We start from the raw sequence: 19,559 nt of genomic DNA, 5'->3' as shown, positions 1-19,559 counted from the left end.
TATTTACAATAAAAGATATTCGCTAAAACTGGATTTTTTTTAAATAATAAAACTTGGTGTTTTCCCATGTTCAGTTCGGATAAATGACTAAATTTTGAAGAAATTATTAACGATTTTAAAGGAAACGATTGGAAAGAGTTAAATTTGTTTACTAATCCGTGCTTTTGAACACTCCTTTTATATCTACTAACAATTACAGATTTCAAAGCTTTTAGTAAATGAGATAAATTTCTTAAGTGATCCTTTCATCTGAGCTCTCCTTTTATATCTACTAACAATTATTGATTTCAATACTTTTAGTGTGTTAGTCATTCTAAATTTAATGAAAAGTCAGTGTTTTAAATAAAGTAATCTTATTTACTTGCATTTTCAACTCGAAATTATGAAATAATTGTATATTAAGGAAATTCTAAATTTTCCTTTTATAGAATTATAATTATACGATAATATTTTATCTTATAATTGTCTTATATAATTATCTTAACATAATTATCTAATATTTTATCTTGGTAATTATAAGATAATATTTTATCTATCTTTTAAAAATATGTCTACAAATTCATACAGATAATTTCATTTTAGGGGTTAAGCTTTATCGTTTTAATGGTAATTCCAAAGAGTAATATTATTTATAATAAATTTTAATCATGTATTTACGATAAAAGATAAACTAGAACCAGATTTTTGCTTTAAAGGATAAACTTTTTATTGTCCGAAATTTGTTCTATTCGGGTGACTGTACAAATTTTAAAGGAACTAGTAAATTAATTAAAGGAACCGATCGGAAAAAGATAAATTTGTTTAGTGATTCATGCTTCCGAACTTTTTATGACAACAAAAAATTATAAATTTCAATATTCCTAGTGAATCAGTAGTTCTAAAGCCTATAAAAATTCAATGTTTTAGATAAATTAATGAGAATTATGAAATACAATTTTATATCTAGTATTATTAAAATAATTGTATTCTAAATAAAGTTCAAACCTTGATCAATCTTAATAGCTAAGTGCCTAGGTTTTTTATCTCCCAGTTTCTTCTAATATTTTTATAAATGCAAACTGCTCTATGTTAAAAAACGATCTTTCCAAAGCTCTTAGGACTCTTAGTAGGAAAGTTGCTTTGAAGAAGGCACTCTTATAACAGAAACAGTAATGATTAACGCAACATAGTGTAACAGTAATGATTAACATATGTAATGAATGAATATGAATGAATAATGATTAACATAGTAATGATTTTCTATGCCATCATTCTTGTAGGGGATCTATGGGAAAACTGACTGATTTCAAAAATAAAAATATCTGTAACAGAGAGGTATATAGGAATAAAACAAACGGTATGTTTATTGAGAAGGCTGTAAAAGTTTAAGCAGTGATTTCAGAATTTAGTTACGAAAGTATCAATAGATACAGTTTTTTGAAACAATATAAATGCCATTAGACAATAAACTAACCTACGACATTTCTGTGCCAGAAACACAGGATAATCAACAAAATACAATGTTTAATTCAGTACAAAATTTTACTTCCACGTTTTAATATTAGAATTGAATACTCTGGTCAGTGGCACCATGCAGAGCCATCTGTTTGCCACTTCTGCAACTAAATTCTAAAATTTCTGCATAGAATTTTTACCGTTTTCACAATAAGCATATACTGTTTGTTTCACTTTCTTATAATACTTCAAAAATTATTTCTGATTGTTGAAATACAATAAGAAGTTTTTATTGTTCAGGATCTTTTATTAAAATTTATGCTTTAACAATTTTTTTTTCTTTTTGGAAATTCTGTATGTAAATTTAATCTTAAATATAGATGTAAAATATAAATAAATATTTCAGATTAAAGACAGAATTCGAAAATCTTTCAAAAAATTTCCTTTCATGTCAGAGAAGAAGTAAATTTCCGAAATTCTTCATTTTGAAAAGTATTGGAAAAATCTTAATTTTAGGAAAAGAATTCCATTTTTTACTTTTACAGCAGAATTTGCCTCCGAATTCTACTAAAGAATGAACGAGTTCTTTTTGATAGACCCCTCTCACTAAGGCTACTGAATATTTCATTGGAATTTCTGAATTATGCATTTAAGTTAAAAGAAGATGGATGCATAAAACCACGATTTTCCTGGAGAAATCCCTTTTCCCATTTTTAATGCTCTTTCAATACCACTAGAGCTCCAGAAAAAAGAATTGAAATCTATCAATAGATGAAAGAAAGGAGAAGATTTTTTCAAAGATAATGATGCTGATTTAAAAAAAGAATTGTTAGAAGTCGAAATCAGTAAAAGGAAATTTCATACATCGTAAAGCATAATTTTGATGTAAGAAATTTTAAAAAGATAGTTACATCTCATTTGCAGATATATCTGCAGTTTATGATGCTAGATATGAAATTTGTTGATTTGAATCGTGATGTTTGGGATTTTAAATAAGAATGAAATGCAAATCATTGAATGGTGTGTATGAATAAAACATTTTTCTTAACAAAGGGTACAATCACGGGAAATGTTTTAGAATTGTGATAAATAAATAGTTTACGAATTCTTTGATTTCACATCTGTTTTCATTACTATTTAGCCCTGAGTGGAATGCTAAAGTCGAAGTTTTGTAAATTCTAAGTTTTATTGGTGAAACCTAGGGTTTACCAAAGTGGATTGGCACCTCCTAAGTTTTACAACAAGGGCTTGGTAAAAAGCAGACATGGAATTATAAAGCATACTTTGGACTTTTACCACATTAATTTGATAGAAACTGGGTATACTTTCATGAAAATATAATGACCTTTTTTTTCTTTATATAAAAGCAACTTTATTCACTAATGTTCCCATTGATGGTGCTCTTAATTTTTTTGAAAGAGAGTACAAGAGTTCCACTTAGACCAAATTGAAATTGACGAACTAGTACAACTTACTGGCATCTGCTAAAAGTCTCACTTTTAATGAGAAATTTTATAGTATGATTTATGGCTTAGCTATACGCTAATCCTTTCAGCCCTTTAAGCGACCAGTATATGCACTTTTGTGTAAGTAAACTTTGTGATTTATTAAAATTCTCTTTCTATTGATGATACGTAGACGGTTTCACTTTTAATGAACAGTGCTGACAAAGTTCTCAATATTATGAATTCTATGGCAATATATTCTTTTGCAAAATACTTGCATTAAACTCTTGTTTAAACACAAGAATATTAAATGCCCATAGTCTGTCTAAGCTAAGAACTCCTCCCGCCACAAAGTGTGAGGCCGTCTGGTGCTATGGAAACAAGAATGGCCCATTTTAGGGAAGGTAGCTTCTCTCTGGGACTAACACAATACACTGAAGAAAGAGATTCCCTTTCTCCCGCCGACCCAACCTGAAATCACTCCAAAACAGTGACCTCGCACCCCTACTTGAAATAGTCATACCTCGTTACCATGGTCACCACCACAGGTTCAGACGAATGTCTGGAGGAGTTCTTATTTTCTATACCTTATACCTTTTTCAGATGTTCTTATCATCCATAATTGCGAGGAATTTATCACTACTGTTTATCGAAAACTGTTTACGGTTTCACTTCTTCCTCATTAACTTCCCTTCAATTGAATCAATCTTAAAACTTCTATTGCTAATATTAATTGCTGGGGGTATTCTTAGATTTTTTGCTAGTGTGACATATTTTGGACAAGCTAATCGTACCCTTAAATTTTCATTTAAACACGAAAGATATGGACAGGATAATAAATGATTTCTCATTATCTTGCATAGCTTGAATTCTCACAGATTTTAGTTTTATTCTGCTAAAATCATTCAGTACTGCTAATTTTCTACCGAGCTTGATTTCTAAAAATCATTCCATACTTTCTGAATAACTCTAAATCTAGTTAGTGATCTGTCTAGTATAACACTCGTCCCCAGTGTTAGGAAATCTAATTTAATATTTTGCACTTTGGGTTTCCACTAAATTCTTCACACCTGTTTCTTATTACCCTTCTTTTTATTAATTTGCTCAAATTTATTGCTTTGTTCCTGCAGGTTAAACCACTTTGCACTCGTTTCTTTACTTTTCTAATAACATTTGGTGTTCAGAAAATGAGGAAGATTAGTGTTTAGAGAATGGAAATTATAGTATATACATTTCTATTCTTCATTTGTTTAGGTTGTTTTTCGCTTTTATCTACGTAGCACGAAGAAATTTCTAGCCTGTTTTTGGACGAAAACTTGTTTTGCTTAACCTAACAAAGCAAAATCAGCGGAAAGGGCAACAAATAAAAATTATTAAAACAAAATTGGAATTATTTTAACTTTATTAATTGTGCCGTTATACGTACGTCTATCAGTCTTATGATTAAGTTCGTAACAGAGTCAAAATTGTAATAGCGGTAACACCCAAAATTCGATATCATAATTTTTACATTTTTTGTTGTTTTTTAAGAAGTATATATTATACAAAACAATAGCCCAAAACGATTTTTTTTCATTTAATTTATTTTACAAGATATTAACAATTAAATTTTAAAGCTCTTTTTAATTAAAAAATAAATATCTAAGGATAGAATGAATGGATTTTAAAAAAAATGTGTCTCATTTTACGCGGAAATAATTGAAGTTTTAGATAAAATAATTATAATAAAACAAATGTTTAAAAATTTTATTTTTTATTGCAAAATTAAGTTGTAAAATGAAGAACAAAAATGTTGTTAATGTCGTACAAAGTTCAAACAAAACCCATTTCAAAGTAAATTTTATTCTGGACAAAATGGCTTTTTAAGAAAAAATGGATCGCAATTCCATAAAAAGTTATAGCTTTTTTCGCGAAACGCTGCACCGCGGTGGGCTCTGCCACTCCACTCCGCTGATCACTCAATTGCGCTGTATCAGTTAACTTGGAGGGAATTTAAAAACCTCAACTAAAGTTTCACAAAATAACAAATTTTATTATAATTATTTTATCAAAAACTTCAATTATTTCCGCGTAAAATGAGATACATTTTTTTTAAAATCCTTTCATTCTATCCTTAGATATTTATATTTTAATTAAAAAGAGCTTTAAAATTCAATTGTAAATATCTTGTAAAATAAATTAAATGAAAAAAAATCGTTTTTGGCTATTGTTTTGTATAAAATAAACTTTTTAAAAAACAACAAAAAATGTAAAAATTATGATATCGAATTTTGGGTGTTACCGCTATTAAAATTTTGACTCAACATTGACCTAATACGAAGATTGCATTGATAATGCATTTTTCTTGTATTTAATGAAACCTTACAGTTTATACCAAGTGTTTTGTAGTGAGACGCATATTGTGAATAGAGGAAATTGGTGCAAGAACATGGAAGTTCACGTTTACAAATTGTTAAGAATCAAATGAAATAAGACTTTATAATAAGGTTTAAGCAGCTTTATTCACACGATTTACCTCCCAGGGGATGGCTAATGTTTCTTTTGAACTCTGTCTTCATACTAACGGTCAGAATTCCATAGGTGGGTTAGAATCCTTTTGCTTAGAATCCGGGCTAACCATGAGATTTTCGTGATTTTACTCTCCATGTAACGCAAATGGGGGTTAGTTCCATCAAAAAGTCCTCTACGAACGCTATTTTGACCCATTGCTTGATCCAGGAGTTCCCTCTTCTTATTATGGATTGGGTACAAAATTACAAGGGCACGGAGTAGATGTTGTTGTAGTTAATTTACGTCGCACTAGAGCTGCACGGTGGGCTATTGGCGAAGGTCTGGTAAACACCCCTGATTATGATCCTAAGACATGCCATTACAATTTTGATCCTCCGCAGAGGGGATGGCATCCCGCTTCGGTAGCCCGACGACCTGCACGCGAAGTCGAGCACTTCAGGGTAGAGTAGATTAACGAGGACCAATACCGCACACCCTCGGTCCTTACACAGACTGATCTGAGTGGTCACCCACCGTCACACTGACCGTAGCCAGTGATGATTGACTTCGGTGACCTGCTGGGAACCGTGTCTTAACGATCAGTCCACTGCGGGACGGCACGGAGTTGAACATGATAGTTGCAAATTCACAATTGGATCGGCTTTTCCATACCGGTTATAAAACAAAGCACGGATCTCACGGCTTTAAATAACTTTTCAGAGAAGATAATTATGTTTCAATGATCATTGAAATTGAAGAAAATTTTTTAAATTTTATTAAGGGGGAACAACACAATAAAATTTTTAAAAAATGAAAAAAAATTGCATATTTAGATACTTAATTCTCTTAAGATTATTGTATAAAAATATAGATTCTCGTAAAAGTATAAAGGTCACAGCACAATACGTGGAGCGAAGCGCGCGTAGCAGGATACGCTCCGACGTGTATGATCATGTGAACTTATGCGCTTAGTTGATAAATGGATTTGCTTACTTCTATCAAAATATTTTAATAAAACACTATTATTTTAACTATTTCATTGAAATAATTTGTTTAAATTATGTAAGAAAACAAATTAATGGCACTTTCAAAGTAACACAACTTATTTGTAGAAAACAAATTAATATTTATAGTTATGAAACAGGAAAAGCCATATTTTTATCGAAAGGAATTTAAAATTAAATAAAAAATCTCAATAATGCAAATTTTTTACAACTCTCTTTAAATACTCAAACATTTCAAAAACAATAACATTTATAACCACAAAACGTTCCTGAATGCATTTAATAATATTTCTGATCATAAAGTAGAATAAATTTTAAAAGCCAATGTTCTCAATTCCGTTTTTGTTCACTTAATAGCACTTTCCAAGAATAGCCCTAACCTTTTCAGATAAAGGTAAATAAATAAATAAAAATTTACAACCCCAGTATCTGTTGTCTTTCTGTTTACATTCTTACTGGAACTTCCAGTCCACCTCCCCATAGAGAAGGGTGTTCCAATATTTCTTGGCCGACCAGATAAGGCAAATTACTTTTTTTACGATTGCTCTACCGCTACAAATTAAATTTTCCCAGGAAAAACTCCCGCAAAACTTATCTGGGATCGCGTTCTGGGCGAGGGATTTTTTTTATTTAATGTTTCTTAACGCTTCAAGGGTAAAAAAATAAATAAAAAGAGATAGGTGTTTTTTTTTTTTTTTTTTTGAGGAGGTGATGTAGATATCAGATATGGGAGTAGGGAGATCCTCTTCCCCATATATATATATATTTTTTTAGTTTTCTCGGAGCTGTGATTTCGGCATACTCTAGCTGTTCCCAGATCTTGGCCAGAAAAGAAAATATATATGTTCTGAAATTGGAAATTTGCTTTCTGTAGAATATTGGAAACATGTTATTTTGATGTGGGTGGTTTGGTTTAAATAACAGCGATTGAACGTGAAATAGTTCCTAAGAAGTGATCCTTAGAGTGTGATTTAGTTTGACAAGAAAAGAAATGGGCTTTTACTTTATAGAGTGTAATCTAGTTCAAATTTTATTTGAAAATAATGAAACAGAAAGATAACAATTGGAAAGCAATCGAATTTCTCGATTGTTTTTTGATAAAATGTATACCTTCACTTATAGGTTGCTAAGTTTAATTTTATAAGCTTTTATTTTATGTAATGGACTTTTACTTTATGAAGAAAAGGTGATTTTTTTAAATAGGATAACTTTTAGGACCCCTTCTAAAATTTTAAAGAAGTGATCTTTGCAATGTGATTTTGTTTAACAAGACAAGAAATGGGCTTTTATTTTATAAAGTGTAATCAAATTCAAATTTTATTTGAAAATCATGAAATAGAAAGGTAACAGTAAAAAATCAATTGGATCATTAAAATTTTTTTATTAACATAATATTAAACACTCTAATATTTGCTAAGTTTAATTTTATAAGCTTTTATTTTCATGTAATGGACTTTTACTTTGTGATATGGTTTTTAATTATACAGAAAGTAATAGATTTTGCATTTTATTTGAAAACAATAAAATAAAATGACAGCAGTAGAAAAATCAGTTAAATTACAAGAATATTTTAAACAATTTTTAGCACCAATTAATGATAGTTGAAAGGTGATTACTAATTACTCTCTCAAAGTCCAATTTATACGACAACACATTTGGTTTAATTTCATTGCATAAAAATGTTTTAGAATTTTCCTATTTGTGTTTCTTTAAAAAGCGAAGTGATCTTTCTCTACGTCGAAAAGTGATTTGCTTTACCCTTATTGCTCAGAATGTTTAATTACAATAGAAAATCATAAAAGGTAAGAAATTTGCACAATGTTATGGCTTAAAATTACCTAATTTGAGTCAAATAGATTTTTTTATAACCAAAATGTTATAAAAGTGAGAAATTGGACAATATTATAGTTTAAAATCACCTTATTTGAGTCAAGTAGATTTTCTTATAACCGAAATTTGAACAAATATCATAACAAAGGTAAGAAATTTGAACAATCCTTATTTGAGTTAAGTAGATTTCTCTCAGCCAAAATGTGAAAAGAATACAGCATAAATATACACCGAAGAGCCATTACATTATGCCCACCCTGCAATTAACACGTAGGGCCACCTTTAACCCTCAAAATTGCTACCACCCACCGTGGCATTGATTCCACAAAATGCTGATAGGTAGCCTGAGGTATTTGGTACCAAGCGCTCACCAACTGGTCCTGCAATTCCCTCACACTGCGAGGGGGTAGCGCGGCAGCACGAATTTGGTTTTCCAAGTAGGACCACAAATGTTCTATTGGATTAAGGTCGGGTGGATTTGGGGGCCAAGACATGACTTGAAAGTCACTGGAATGTTTCTCGACGATTCGGCCCTTATGACATGGTGCATTATCCTGTTGGTAAACACCATCCCCCGCAAGAAAAACTGTTGCCATGAACCTGATCTGCAACTATGTTCAAGAAGCTTACAGACGTCAGGGATTGTTCTATGAGAATTATGGGTCCTAATGTGCCCCATGAAAACATTGTTCCTGGGCGAGAAACCATGAAAACCTGGGCGAGCCCATTGTTATAGATCATAGATTCTCAACCTTTTTAACGTTGCCGTCCCCTTAAGAAGCAAAACACATATCAACACCCCCTTAGTTAAAATTGAGTTATTTAGAGCATGAAGACGGAGGGGGTGTGGTGAATTATAAGAGGCATTTTTAGGCAATTTTTTAAGCTTTAAATGTGTTTTTTTTTAAAATAATTAATGTGTATGTTAACTCGATAACTTTCTCCCGGCAGGTAATCGCAGTCTATTTGTCATAAAAAAAATAAATACGGTAATGAAAAAAAAAGTACAACAAAGAAAACTATGCTTAAAAAGAGTCACTTGTTCTTAATTAAATAATTAAAAACACCCGAAAATACAAGTAGTATCAACCAAACAATCAAGTTACATGTCAGTGGAATGATTGTATTTGATGGTTCATATCCAGTTTCTTAACGTTCGATTCAATATTTTTAGTGAGGTGAAGATGCAAGTCCCCTCGTTGCATGATTTCGAGTCTATTTCTCTTTTTTGTGACTAGATCCATAACAGCACTGAATCCACGTTCTATGAGGTAGGAGAAAGGGAAGGAAATTAAGAAAAAAATTGACAATAGTCAACAATTCAGAGTAGAGGCGACTGATGTTGCCTTGAAGCCAAATTGACCTTGAAGCCAAAATTCTGTGAGCGATCACCATTTCAAAGCTTCATTAGTTGAAAGTTCGACCGATTCCTCCTGAATCTGAACCTTTTCTGCTTCAATATTCAAAAAAGGGTTCATAACCCATTGAGAGACTTCCGGAACAAAACATATTTATAACGGTCAGAACAGTCCATGTGCAAAGAGTCAAGGTGCTAACTATACTCTTGTGTATCATCAGAGGAAATTTCGCCATTCTTTTCAAAATACGATAAGATTTGAAATTGGCTGAACTCATTCCTACCAAATTTCTGCTTCCACAAAGTAAGTTTTTTCAGAAATGTAGAAATCAAAATGGCGAAAAACCCACCATGTCGACCCACTATTGCAAGGGATATTTTTGATTAAATCGGATGAGGCTGGATAGTGTAAAACTGTTTCTGAAACTTCCTAACAGCCGACAGTATCAATTCTTTGCCGATGGTATGACATTTCCCAGATTTAGCAATTAATTTTGATATAGTATGAGAGCTTATCAAACCATCGTCGCATTTCTGTGATAAGGTTGTTAGTAAGCCTGCTGGTGGTTAGTAAGCCTGCATTTTACTGCTGGTACTAATGTTGCATCAGATAATCTTACTTTAATATATTAATTTAATCTTTTTTTCTTTAATATTAATTTAGATTAATTTGATTTATTAAATGATTCTTAATTTAATAGTTTTACTTGAGAGTTTTAAAAACTAAATTTGAATGACGAAACATGCTCATCGCCCCCCCCCTACAGCCCAAAACAAGTCCACCGCCCCTCAGCTTACTCCCAACGCCCCCTTTGAGAAACAATGTTAAAGATGGAGGGTGGTCATAATGTAATGGCTCTTCGGTGTATATATCATACGATTTGTAAAAAATGCTAAAAATTAAAATTTACATTTTTTATATAATAATAAAAAATGTAAAAAATAATTTTTATGAATTGAAATTTTTTAAGATTTTATTCATCGAATTTATGAGTTAACTTTTTTTCAAGCTTCATATTTCTAAGCAAAAATACTTTATTCAGCTATTATTTAATGCTCAATACAGACAAACGATATAGATTTAATGCTCGCATCAAGAGTATAATGTGTTTATATTTTATGAAATGTAATAAAGTTCGCATTATATTTGAAAATAGTAAAATAGTAAGACAGTAGCAATCGAATGTTTATAAATTTTTTCACTCATTTGATTATTAATTGCTGTTCATTATTTTATACTCAGATAATCAAAGTTTAAAGCTAAATTTTAGATATTTTGTTCAGTTACTGTATTTAAATAAACTGTTATAAGCATTGAAGAACGTGTATATTTTCGAGTAACAACTATAATTACAGTTCGGTGAGTAATTTAATATAAATCAGATTTTATTATTTTTCTGAGGATTCATATTCTTTGAGGACTCATTTTGATCAAGTTATATGACAACTATTTGCAAAATGCTTTACTAATAAAGTATGCAAACTTAGTAAGTAGAATAAGTAAATTTATTCGTACAAAATAACATTCATAAAAGTAGAAAACAAGTAAAATTATAATAGGCATTAATGATAAGCCCTAATAAAGTATATTAAATAATAAAGTAATGCAATAAATATTACAATCGCAAAAAATTGAGAAGATTTTTGCGTCTTAAAAAAGTAAATGTTTGAATTTACATCACATCTAGTTTTTTTTTGCCAAACGCTGTGTGCCAAAACAATAAATATTCTAATTATTCTTTCAAAAGCAATAAGTTTCATCGAATTTCTATATATTATTGCAAAAACAGCGTAAACGAGTTAATACTATAAAGAACCAAAAAAGTTTTATTACGATTTCTCAGAAGAGACAGAAAAAAAAATGGCGCAAGAGACAAATTTGTCTTTCATTATTTCCGCACACGATGGAAATTAAATTCGTGATTGTCAAGAGAATTGCCTTCGGCGCAAGGAATCATGTATAGAGAAACGAATAAATTGCTTCATTCCGCTTTGGCTCTAATGCGTCCCATTCTGGGGACGCATTAGAGTCTTCTATCGTAACAGAAATATATCATTTCACTTGAAAAAGAAATGGAAAAATCTTTAGAGTGTCCTTAATCATAAGGACATTATCGATTTTTCATTGATAACTCAAAGACTTATTTCGTAAATATTTGAAGAAGTTATCTCAAAGATATTTATGGGTTTTCTGTTCCATGAACTAGACTTGAAAATTTAAATTTTCAGTTAGTTGCCAGTGGCCAGTAAACTCTAATAACTTAGTAGCAACTTTTTCTGCAAATCTAATAAGTGGGTAACTGATATGGATCGGTCTTCTTAATTTAATAGCAACTTTTTGAAAACGCTTGGATTAAATTTTTTAAAAAAAAAATTATATTTAAAATAATTTACGTCAATAAAAATTTAATTGAATAATAAAAATATAAATGCGTGATACAATTTAGTCAAACATACTGACTTTAAAGAACTTTAAAAATACCTTGGGAGGCAAAATGTATTTAATGTAGAGTGGCAAAGTTTGAAATCCGGCATTCTATGGAATGCCTAGGCATTGTATATAATGCCTAAAACTAGCCATCAATGTACAAAACGATTTATATTTCACACATTTCCTAGGCATTCTATAGAATGCCAAATGAGAAACTGGCAAAGTATTAAATACATCTCCGATTGATCAGTTGCACTTTGGGCTTTGTACGAGAATACTTTATAAGAAAGGCATAAATTATGTTTTGTACAACTTTCATTTTTCTTTACGCATTTTTAATAAATATTTTTTAATTGCACTTTCATTATTTTTTCAGAATAACATTTTTATTTTTGAGAAATGTATATCATTTAAATAATAACCTCATCTGGACCTTTTTTTCATACTTTGCCTAAATAACATTTGTCATTCGATAGAATGACAAGGTATTACATGCAATACTTGGGAAAGTATGTAATACTACTCATATTTCATACCTTGTCTAAAAACATCTGGCATTACATACAATGTCTAGGCATTCCATAGAATGCCGGTGCTTCCTACTTTGCCGGTAACATATACATAAAAACTTTGAAATATGTAAATTCTTAAAGAACTCTCCTTCTACACGAATCTTTCCATCGAAAATTGGATTCTTTAGGATAAAAATTTTGAATGGAGATATTGAATATTTTAATGAAAACTCTACTTTCCAGAATATTTCTGCATTGATGTACTTTTATCATTAAAGATTTTTTAAAGAAAAAAAAAAGATGGGAAAAGGGTAACAGATTGTTTATTTAATTTAAGTCGTCGCCACTTTAATCGTTGACTCGCCATGTTGTTAGTGGTTATTTTCAGGTCTATATATGACTGTGAATGTTTTCTTCGTTTCCAATTACTAGTTTTAAAATAAAACATTAAACTTTTAATAGATTTCATAAGAGAAAATGTACACGATAACGGAATTTTAATATTTAAATAAAATGTTCTCAAAATTCGTACAATTTTCATAAAAGGCAATCCATGAAAAGGCAAAATACAAGCATTAAAACCTATTTGATTGATAAGTAAAATTAAAACGCATTTTCACTAAACCACTTTTATCATCTTTATTTAGTGTCAACTGACAATCAAATTGATTTTGATTTTTTTAATCTTGCCTTGCTTGAAGGGTTCAGATCAAGATTACGATCAGTGGGTCAATGAATGGATGGATTAATGGGTATCGAACTCTTGGCTATAGCTGGTGACACTGGAAAACAAAAACACTCACACCCCGAGTGCCTTAATGGCCCACGACAAAAACATATATTTAATTGCATCAAATTTGAACTCACGTCCCGTACCAAATCTGGCGTTTAATATTATAAAGTCTAAAAATATTAAAAAATAATTGGCTAGCAAAAGCAAGAATAACAGGGTATATATATAAAAATATTAAAAAATAACAGGGTAGCAAAAGAGTGAATAAAATAAAATAAACACATAAAGAGATAAACAGTAAAATAAAAGCAGACGATAAAATTAGAAGATCTTTTTAGAACCAATTTTTTTTTTTTTTTTTTTTTTTTTTGGATTAGTTTTGTTTTGGAATTTGAGTTTTCTTATAAACCATTATGGGTTTTTCTAGTTTATTTTAAAATATTTTAACTATCCCGTTACGGGTACTTCATATTTATTTCTGTTTGTGTTGTTTGTGAATAAAAGTTTTTTTTTTTAAGAGACAGAACTGTTATTTATATAGCTTGATACGTTGCAATTTATATGTTAAATACATACTTTTTGGTGCTTTTTTGGATCATCTAAACATGCAATAATTTTGTTTTCAGATTCACTTCGCATAATTTCAATATCATCTCCAATAGCTCATTATATCAAAGTATATAATAAAATCAAATCAATTTTAACAGAATGTAATTACAGTTAGCAGAATGAAGTTTTACATTTCCAAATTTAATTTTATACTTGATTTTAAATATACTATATTAAACATGGAACTAATTTATATTCCATTAGAGAGCGAAACAAATTCCATCGCAACAAAAAGGGATTTATCTGGGCACGTGCAAAAAAAAAAATATCCCCAATGGAAATAGCTTTTTCATCTCATTACATCATTCCTCTCTTCGTGTATTGGAGATCGATTAGGAAATGTATCGATAGCGGTATAATCGATACGTGAAGATATGAACTTCACTATCTCCTGTCTCTGCAGAAAGGGGGTGAAAATGATGAACGAGGCGTTGAGATAAATGAATCCTTGGAGAGAGGTAATAGAGTTAACACTATGAAGGTGTCCAAGTTAGTTAATGACTAAAGTTATAATATTTATAACTCACCCGATTGATGTAATGTTAAGTTAAAATTGTTGTGTATGTGCAGAACTTAATTTGGAAACTTGCTCCGATAGTTCGAGTTAATAGCAGAAGTAACATTTGGAGATTGAAAACAAATGATTCTGTCTATTAAATTTCAAAGTTAATTAATGGTTGGGGAATTAAATCAATGGCCGTGTCAGGTGAAGTACATATGTAACTGTTGGTTTGAAACTTTGTATATGAAGTTCCTATTAAATTATTATATAATCATTAAATTAGAAAGAATGGAAAGAAGGGCATAGGTATCTTAAAATAACTCATGTATTATTACTGATTAAATACCTGTGAACAGATAATATATTATTATAATCAAATTAAATATATTGATGGGTTTTTAAGTATTTGAAATTGAGACATAATCTCCCAGATTTAATAATTGATTGTTGTGAATGCAACGCATTTTACTATGTTATTATTAATTCGATTATGTGCATGTAAAGGTGGAATTTTAAGAACACAATCACGACCACTTTTGGGCTATCTGGAGAGCACATATCCTAGTACTGAACTGAAAAAACTGGAGAACAATTGCGGAGAACAGGATAGAAGATAATCTTTGAGAAGGCCAGGCCCTATATCGGGCTGTCGCGCTAATAATGATGATAATTAAGAAATCAGCATATTTATTAATAGGAGTTTCGACTCTGAATAAGTATGTTTTAGTCATTTTCTGATCGTTACAAGCATAATTTATTATTCAAATAACCTAAAACTTTTGATTAACAATAGTACTCAAAATGCGACAAGAGCTTGGTAATATATAGCTATATATGTTTCAATTACTTTTTCTGACAGTTATCAGAATTTATCGCCAAAAATATTTGTCAATAAAAATTCTGACTATTAAAAATTTGACTAGAAATTTGTGCCGGAGGTTCCATTGTTTCTCCTAATCGTTAAAATCAGAATTAATCACCATTTTATCTTTAATCCAAACTTGATACACTAAGTAAATGGTAAAATAAATGAGATAAAATTAATTTTAAAACTACGTTTTTTAATTTAACTACAAAGGAAACAAATTAATTTTTGAATAATTTTTGCGAAAGCATGATGGGAGAGAGGATTGTGTTTTATTTTAGGTTAATTTTAAATGGTTAAAGCCATTTCTCCTTTTCAGTTAACATGCAAACTATTTTCCCTCTTTTTTAACCATTTATAGTTCGGGCAGAATTTGATGCATATAAGCATAGCTTTTTGAACTTTAAACTAGTAACTCTTAAATAACTAGTTTTAAAAAAAAAACAACAAAAAACTGGTTATTCTCCACGCAAATCAAAGGGAAACCAAGAATCATACAGGAAGATAATTTTAGTGTAAGTTTGCTTATGAGCCAAACGCTTAGAAGCTAGAATTATTAAACGAAGCTCAACAAATTTTTTTACCGATGAAAAAATGGTTTCGAAAGCGAATAAATGAATGTAAAGTTTTAAATAACCAGAGGTGAGCAGAACAATATTGCAATAAGTGTGCAATGTTTAACTTTGTTACATACTTAAGATTATTTTTCTGATCTTTTTCCCAAGGAAAATAAAAATCTACTGCATAAGTATCAGAAACTTGAAAGACAACATTATGTAAACAGTAAAGCATAACATTAATAAAATTAAAAAAAATTCTTTAAAAAGACGCCAATTTGGCGAGATTTTAACTAGATTAAAAGTCAACAAAATAAAAAATCTATGATAAAAATCTTAATTCTTCTATATTTTTAGCCCTAAAAATGAACCGATACATTAACTTTACAAACACAAAAATTATTTATATTTAATAAACAAACTCACTTAATCCAATTATATTTGTAAACACTGGTAAATTCAGAAATACAACGTTATCAAACATTTTAAGATCCCAGTCTAAACAGTCTATTTTTTACCTACTTAGCACATTTATTTATGGTCAACTATCACGCAGTTGAATGCGCGAATAACACCAAATTAAGAACAAATCCTATCTCCGTAATCTACCCTAATTAACATACGTAATTCTATCCTTTCATCAGCAACATCATCCTTGCAACCAGGTGTCATTAATGAAACCAGAAAGCATTCCCCAATCTTCCTGTAAAGCTTTTCCCACTAAACATTTACTTCAGTGTCCCCAGCTGTTGGCTTACCCTCATTCAGGGGTGGAGAGGGGTCAAAGTTTCAAGTTTACTCTGCAGAATTAAACGAGGGGTCCGATTGTTGACGCAGTAATCAAATGCGAAATTCAAGTCTACTCAGCTATCATCATGTCCGAAATCGATAGTCTTGCATAAACTGGCGGTTTTAGGGAAAAGACGAGAAAGGGAATATTAGGGATTGTCTAGGATCTCCGGGCAAACGTGATCTTTTGGACATTTCAAAATTAACTTGTTTCACTTCAGTTTAAATTGGGACAGAGAAGCCACTTTGAATTGCTTGATTTCGTGCTGGTGTCGTAAAAGGATTGGCATGTGTATGGGAAGTGACTAACCATTCACTGGCGGGTTTATTGAAAAGTTCGTAAAGCCAGAGATTTGAAGTTTCGAATAATTAGAGTTTATGTGATTGGTAAATTAACAATATTCTTACGAACAGGAAGAGTAAATTATATAAATTTTAGTGACTGATAATTGAACACAAGGATGTATTTAAATTTAATCAAATAAATTTCTATACAAATAGACTAAAATCATACGATAATTGCATCCGATTATTCTCAAATACTATACAATTTACATACAATTAGAGTTCTAAACAAGATGATATTTTACAGTCGACAATAATTGTATTTAACGCTTCATTTCAACTGAAAGAGTTAAATTTTTTTTTGAATTCTGTATAGAATATACAAGGGATGATCAAATGAAATGGTACGAAACGACACGGTGTGTACAAATGTAGACTTTATTCAAAATATACACCATAGGCCTGAGCATAACGATCCCACTGATGAACAAGCCGCAGGATTTCTTGTTCCCAGAATTCCAGAGGCCGTGACGAGATCCAGTCCTTGAGTACGTCGTCCGAGTTGAAGAGCTTCCATTTCAGGTGTTTCTTCAGTGGACCAAACACATGGAAATCGCAGGGCGACTAGTCCGGATTGTAGGGCGGATGGTCCAACGTCTCCCACTTGAACTTGGCCAGTTCCATGTGTGTGACTCTGGAGACTTGTGGACGCGCGTTATCACTGAGCAGAGCCACATCCTCCGACAGCAGCCCCGGTCTTTAGCTCTTGATGGACCTGCGTAGGCGTCAGAGTGTCTCACAGTACACATTGGAGTTAATGGTTTTTCTGTGCTCGAGGAAATCGGATAACACCTCGCTGCTCCTCCACCGTCGAATTTTGCAACGCGAGCGCCATCCAGTCCTCATACGGACTGCCGCATCATTTGGACGCCGCGTTTGATAAGAGCTTCAGCTCTCTCCTGCGCATGCGGGCACCCGTACACGCTCCGATCCCAGTCAGAGACTCCAATCGCATCCCGAGATGTCTCGCTACGTTCTCCCATGGCGGAATATGCAAATATTTAACTGTTACGTTTTTACGTCGTTTCGTACCTTTTCATTTGATCACTCCTTGTAGCATTATGATCCCTGCTTTTAGAATATAGTATAACAGTTCATATATTTAATATAATAGATTTTTTAAACTAGTTTTCAAAACTTTAGTATAATAGTCTTTAAAGTTTATAAAACGTTAAGTATAATTTACTGTATAGGTTAATCCAAAAAGAGCAGATGTATTTGGCACCTTGTTCGAAATTTATTAGATCAAATACAGATTACTCTTTATTTTTGGATTTTAATGAAAAATGGAAACAATATAATATTATTTATGATGATTTTCAGCGAAATTTGAATTTTTTTAAATTTTTTTTTATAAACTGCTTTTTTTTATACGAGTCGGCAAATAAAGTGAAAAAATTATTAAAGAAGCAATGTTTGTGTGATTGTAAGTCATCGTATCTGGACAAACGTTAGGCACTTAAAGCTATGTAATTTGTAATGATGAAAGATATGGACTAGAGTTTGTGCGAAGAATGTGCCAGTTTATCAGAATTAAAAGCATTATTTTTAATGTTTCCACAATTCTTTTCAATGCTACGTAATGGTCGTTTTTAGCATATCTAAACACTAAATGAATATATCATTAAATATTAAATTTACACGTAATTTAGTTTTTTGGTTTGGATCAACAAAAAAGAATTTGCAAATTCATTTAAAAATCTTTGTATTTCACATGCGATTTATCTATTTTAAGTTTCAGGAAGATAATTAACAACTACTTAGAAACGTTTACGTAAATCTCCTGAATTTTTCGCCAAACTGTGCTTATAATAGTTTTATTGAGTACAATGAGACTGTTGGCAGACCATTAGAATAATAATATGCTTATTTTGTGGGCAATAAAATGAAAAAAGCCATTCTGTAAACTAATTGTTCAAAATAAATTTTCGCTATTTCATTTTGTATTGCTAAATAGATTGAGCAGTATTTAAAAAAAATTCACAAAAAACTTCATTTTTTTACAACACGTTCCACTCTTTTACATTATATGCTGCATTGATAGGGTGCGAAATTGGAAATACATTTACTTTATGGTTTAAGACAGCCTTTTATTAAAAAAAAAAAACAATACGAGAATATAATTTCTGAAAAGAAGATGCTACCTCGAAAATATTCAATCCTATCTAAGCTTAACTCAAAGAACTATAGCTATTGGCAGAACAAATATTATGTAGCATTAGTTAAGCTCAAAGCTAGGCTTAGAATTGAAGCAAATGAATTTTTTTATTGTAATAATAGCTTAAATCATCCAATTATCATTTGCAGACGTAGTATAAAAATCTGATAATCGCATTAGGCATGAAGGAAGAAAGTTAATACCATTTAATTTTATTGCATAACGAGAAAAAAAATTAAAAAAATGCAGTGTGGAAAAATACTTTGAACGGAAGTTTTAGCATGCATAAGTTCATTTTAACAATGTAATAAATTCGATGTGTAAATAATAAATTCAATGTCATTTCAAGCATAAAGCTTATTAACTGTTATAAATTCAGATTCACTTAAATTAAACTCTTAAATACATAATAGTAATAATTCTTTTCGTGAAGGGGAAAAAAAACTTAGAGTCATTGACATGCAAAACTCTTTTTAATCTCTATTTATAATAATTAAC

General features: G+C 30.7%; 1 protein-coding gene across 3 annotated transcripts in view; it reads right to left on the bottom strand.

Annotated features, from left to right (window-relative positions):
* LOC107453436 (protein tolkin) overlaps positions 1 to 19,559 on the bottom strand; it is a 249,397-nt gene that overhangs the window by 62,590 nt on the left and 167,248 nt on the right. The window lies entirely within an intron of this gene.

The sequence above is a fragment of the Parasteatoda tepidariorum genome, chromosome 4, assembly GCF_982258835.1.
Source record: "Parasteatoda tepidariorum strain Cologne lab strain chromosome 4, Ptep-v5.0, whole genome shotgun sequence".
NCBI classification, from domain to species: Eukaryota; Metazoa; Arthropoda; class Arachnida; order Araneae; family Theridiidae; genus Parasteatoda; species Parasteatoda tepidariorum.
Note: the sequence above shows the minus strand (reverse complement) of the source record. Positions and strands in the feature narration are given on the sequence as shown.